This window comes from Kogia breviceps, chromosome 14 (genome assembly GCF_026419965.1).
Source record: "Kogia breviceps isolate mKogBre1 chromosome 14, mKogBre1 haplotype 1, whole genome shotgun sequence".
Classification (NCBI taxonomy): domain Eukaryota; kingdom Metazoa; phylum Chordata; class Mammalia; order Artiodactyla; family Physeteridae; genus Kogia; species Kogia breviceps.
In genome coordinates this window covers 72066402-72072401 of record NC_081323.1, presented here as the reverse complement: position 1 = coordinate 72072401, position 6000 = coordinate 72066402, and positions in this window count along the sequence as shown.

Here is a 6000-nt window from a genome sequence, read left to right as displayed (position 1 = left end):
ATAAGTTCCCTTGCTTGTTAGCCCTGCCATCTACCAATCTGGAGTGACTGCCTCTTTCCAGTCTCCTTGTACAGGGACCAGTTTATGAACTAGAAGTGGCTCAGAGAGCTCAGCTCAAGGAATGGACATGTGGTCCAGGCCTGACCAATCAGGTACGTCATCCCCCAAGTCACAGTGATTGGTTCAGGAATTGGCACATGACCCAAATCAACCAACCCCATGAATGTCAGCCCCAAAGTTTTTGCTGGAACTATTGAAAAAAAAAAAAAAAAAAAAGGACGGGGTACTCTCTTTCAAAAGACCAGCAGCTACCCATATGGTGACGAGAACCTTCATGAAAATAAAGCCAATTCAGAAGAAAGGAGAGCTGAATAAAGGGAAGAATCAGATGCCTGAGGGCATGATCTGGATCTGTGGATACAGCTATGCCTGAACTTCAACTTTCCTTGGACATTTCAGTTATATGAGAAAACAAATACCCTTCACTCAACAAATATTGAAGGCCTACTGTTCTGGACACTAAAACACATCAGTTAACATTTTTTTAACTTAATATGGTATAAACCTAGATTTCTTCACTTGTAACTGAAACAGCTCTTGTCAAAAAAGACTTCATGTTGCTTAATTCTTGCACTGTCATTTAACATCCTTCATGTGGATGCCTCTTTTTCCCAAGTAGATCATGAATTCATTAAGAATAGAGACCCTGGGGCTTCCCTGGTGGCGCAGTGGTTGAGAGTCCGCCTGCCAATGCAGGGGACACACGGGTTCATGCCCCGGTCTGGGAAGATCCCACGTGCCACAGAGCGGCTGGGCCCGTGAGCCATGGCCACTGAGCCTGCACGTCCAGAGCCTGTGCTCCGCAAGGGAGAGGCCACAACAGTGAGAGGCCCGCATAACGCAAAAAAAAGAAAAGAATAGAGGAATAGAGACCCTATATTATATTTCTCTGTATCACCAACTGTGATATGTACATAGTACATAATTAACAAATTATTTGTTAAATCAATAAAAGGCTATATTTATTGGGCATTACCACTGGTGTTGTTGACTCAAATAGCATAGCTCAGAAGAAATCTCCAAGCAGACTTGCCAGTGAGTTCTGATTAGACCCTGGTGATCAGGAAGTATCTGTGCTCCCTGAGCACAAACATGGCATAATGATGGAATCAACACTGATCCACAAAAAAATAATGTATCAGAGGACTGATTTAAGATGTCAGAACATATGCATGTGCCTACCTCTGCTCTCAGTCCAAATTCCTAGAAATGACCCAAGAAAAGATATTGGTAAATAATAAACACATAACATTAATAAAAATCAAGAAAAAGTACAGCAAAGGACCATAAATTCTGAACAGAAGGAAAAGGACTAAAAAATGCGCAGAGGGCTTCCCTGGTGGCGCAGTGGTTGAGAATCCGCCTGCCGATGCAGGGGACACGGGTTCGTGCCCTGGTCCGGGAAGATCCCACATGCCGCGGAGCAACCAAGCCCGTGAGCCATGGCCGCTAGGCCTGCGCGTCCGGAGCCTGTGCTCCGCAACGGGAGAGGCCACAACAGTGAGAGGCCCGCATACCGCAAAAAAAAAAAAAAAAAAATTGCGCAGAAAGGGATCAGCTGCAAAGATGGGAGTGGTTTCAGGGATGGTCCACATTCAAAACAGGAAGCAGTGGGTAGCAAACCGTGAATGGAGTAATCGGAGAGCTGAGTTCAGAGCAGTTGAGTGGTCAACTCATTCACTGAGATTCTTAAGCCACTGGGGAGTAGTTAGCAACCACCTTTCCCTACAGAATAAAGCAGTGACTCTGAACACAAAGGAGGAAGACACAGGACATTGCCAAAAGTATCCTGCAACTCCCAGGAGAGACAAGAAACATTCAAACCAGAAGAAAAACCACCAGTTCACTCTACCTGGCAGCACACCAAGTCCCTTCTAACACTGAAGATAAGCTGATGAATCAAAGTCATCGTCAATAGGTGAAAATCAAATGTCAATTTCAAACATGGAGGGGGGACAAGAACCCCCCCAAAATATTGCAAAATCTAGTCCAATCTAGTTAACTATCCTCCTCTTATTTAATCTCTCAACAGCCTTTAATAAAAACGGCCACTCCCTTCCTGCAACCCCTGTTTTCCTTGGCTTCCATGACATCACACTCAAGTGGTTTTCCTTCTACTTCTCTGGTGACTTCTACTTAGTCTTCTATGCTAGATTCTTCTATTAGTTAGCTAGCTGCTGTAACAAAATACCACAAACTGAGTGGCACAACAAGGTGCCAGCAGAGCCACATTCCCTCTGAAGCCTCTGTTCCAGGCCTCTCTCCTAGCTTCCGGCAGTTCTTTGACTGTGGTAGCATAACTCCAATCCTCACATGGACTTCTTGCAGTGTGTGTGTCTGTTTTCAAAGTTCCCCTTTTTAAGAGGACACCAGTCATAATGGACTAGGGGCCCACCCTAGTCCAGTACGATGTCACCTTAACCTAACTAGTTACATCTTCAGTGACCCTATTTCCAAATAAGGTCACATTCTGAGGTACTGGGGGTTATGACTTCAACATATGAATTTTGGGGGGACATAATTCAACCCACGAAAATTCTCCTCCTCCACGGTCTGCTAAATGATGGCATGCTCTAGGGCATGGGCCTACCTTCTCTTCCCTTCTGTACCTATACTCTTTTCCTATAAGTTCTCATCAAGTTTGATGGCTTTTAATATATGATAATGACCTCCAGGTTTATATCTCCACCCGTGGCCTCCCCCTTGAGGTATACCCACCTAGACACCTATGTGTCTACTTGACACATATCTAATAGAGATCTCAAAATTATCGCATCCAAATCAGAATTAATCATTTTCCCACCACCACTCCACTCCACAAAACAGGTCGCTACCAGTTCTCCCCACATCAAAAACTGTAGTGCCATCAACCCAAATACCCTCAAATAAAAAATCCAGGAGCCATCCTCAATTCCTCTCTTTCTCTTATGCTCCATAACCAAGCTATTCCAAGTCCTGACAGTTCTACATTAAAAACATATGGAACACATCCATTTCTCTCCACCTCTGTTGTCACTCCCAAGTCCAAGTCACCATCGCCTTTTGCCAGAACTAAATCCAGAGGCCCATATCTGGCCACACTGCCTTCATTCTTACCTCACTCCAATTCACTCTCAACATCATCCAGGGTGATTTTGTTAAAGTGTACATCAGATCTTGTCACTCACTCGTTTAAAATCCTTAAATCTCCACTTTTAGAATCAGTTACCATGGCCTGCAAGGCTCTCACAACATGGTCTGGCCCGTGCCTGGCACTGCATTTCACTCTGGTCCCATCCCTCCCCTGGCTCACTATGCTCCAGCCACACTGGTCTCCTTTCAGTTTCTAGAACACTCCACACTTTCCCGCCTTCAATGGCAAGGTCTTCATTCTCTTGCCATTTCCCCTTCCAGAAATGCTCTTCTACAAGCTGCACATCTATGGTTCCATCTCACCCTTCAGACTCCAGCTCAAAAATCAAACCTTAGAGAAACCTTTCATTGATCAGCCTTTCTAAAGTAACCCCTGCCTAGTTACAGTCTGTCCCATCATCCTATTTATTTTCTTCTTAGTATTTATAAGAACCTGATATTATCTTGTTTACTTATATGTTTCCTTGTATGTTATTTTTCTCCTTCTCCAATCTCCATCTAGAATGTAAGCTCCTTAAGGGCAAGACTCATGTATGTCTTTCACCACTGTGTCCAGTATTCAACACTTTACCTGAAACATACTTAGCTTCTATATGTGCTTAATGGATGGGTGGATGAATAGAAAAATTAATAGACCCTAGAAATCATCTTACTCAAGTTGCTGTATGCTGAGTACTCTCTCAGCGTCCTCTTTCCATAGTGGATCTAGCCCAGGAGTCTATAAATAGAGAACTCTCCCAAAGATACAGAGATGCCCTCACCTTCCTACAGAAATGGGCACGCTTTCTATTGCCTTCATCTTAAAGTCCAAATTCTCTCCAGCCTGTGTGCACAACTTCGCCTTCCACCACTTCCTCCCCCCGTGCTAAGTTCACGGCACACTCAACTTCATACCATTACGTGAAAATACCAGTCATGCTCATGACCTTGCCTCTCTTTGGAATGCCTTTCTACCCCCCTCCTGCTCAACATCACTCAGCTTCCCTCTATGAAGCTTTGTCTGGTAGCCAAAGAGGTTATACTCTGTCCTGTCACAGGCCTTCATGCATCCCTCCACCACCACATTTATTCTAATATATGATAATTCTATGACTAATTTTCCCCATTTTACTGTTAATACTTTGAGTAAAAGGGTTATGTCTTATGTCTCTGTCTATCCCACTAGTGCCTAGCATGGTGCCTTAGAGAGAGATACAGAAAAAAAAATGTTGACTATTATATATGCATATTAAGAAATAATTTTTTAAGAGAATTTTTCATTTTTGTATTGTTCAATGGGGTGAAAAGAACTGGGACATATTAATGGTTGTTATTCTGTCAACTATCTGACCACCATTAGTGAACCAGTGGGAGAGGCAATTTTTAATTTATGAAATGGAAATTTATTTCAATTAGTTATAATGTGGTTAAGAAATCACATTTGAAAATATTTATACTGTGTCTGAAATAGACACACTAATACACACATACTCAACCTTTTCACTTTCAGCTTGGACTTTTTTTTTTTAACTGAGCATGAGTATTGACAGCACTTCTTGGAACTGTTTAATGTATATTTAATGTTCACTTTTATGGTAACCCTACATTAAATCCCATTGGCCAAAAGCAAGTTATAGCTCTTCTGGTTGCTGGCCAAAGGCTGGTGGATCAGCACCATGGACACACGGAAATGGTGCAAAAGGTCACTCTAAGGCTACTTGTAAAACAACAGCTGTGATAGCAGATGTACTACCAAGGAGAGATTGGTGTGAATGTTCCCCCGGGGATCATGGGAAGAGCATGACATCAGGGTTGGGGTCAACTCACAGGATGGGGTCTTAAGAAAACACCCACTCTTCCAAGATGTCTCTGAGTAGCATGATCTGCTTTGTTTATTGACCCATATCGATTTCAACAATTTTTCAACAATTTGCTCTTCTGTTCCCAAGGTGCCAACATTTCCAAGCTGAAGTAAACATAAATACCTAACTAGAAAATATGAAGGACATTTGTTCTTTTTACCTGTCCAGCATCTATGACCCTTTTTTCCTTTGCAAACCACCTTTCAAACAAATAAGCTGTTCTTAAAAGATGACACTAAGGAATTATTATGCTATGGGGAAGCGTTTGTGATTATACTGAAGTTATGTTTAAGATGGGAGTCCCTGTCTTTTAGCAGTACATTCTGACAGCTACAAATGAAATAATATGATGTCTGGGATTTGTTTCAAAATAATCCAGGATCAGAGGAGTAGATAAAGGGAAGACAAGTTTGGCCATGAATTGCTCATTGTTAAAGCTGGAGCATAAGAACACAAGAGTTAATTCTCTCTACTCTTTTATATGTTTGAAATTTTCCATTAAACATATACATATACGTGGGTGTGCATGTAACACTGAGAGGCCACAAAAAAATAAAAATAACAATGATTCCTGAAGAATGTATACTCCTGCATCTAAGAGATAATGCAGAGCAAGCTTTAATACCCTCTACTCCAAGAGGAGCTTTAAGGAGACTAAGCTATAACTGTCCCCTGCAGGCTTGAGACTTCTGTCTCGCTCAAGATCATATGATGGACTAGGGAGTTCAGATGTCTAGGGATGTTCACTTTATTCTGGAGCAAGATGTCTCAGGAGAGTAGTTTCTAAGAAATGAAACCTTTCATGCACCTCCCCTGGCAAGAGGCAGCTGTGGGCAGCTTGCAGTTGCAGGGGCTGAGGCTGAGTGTAGGGAAGGGGTCCCTGGTTGTGATGATGGGCCCAAGGTCAACACCTAAAGTTTGGGGTCAGAACTAAAACAACAAAGCATTCTTTAAACATAAAATGGGC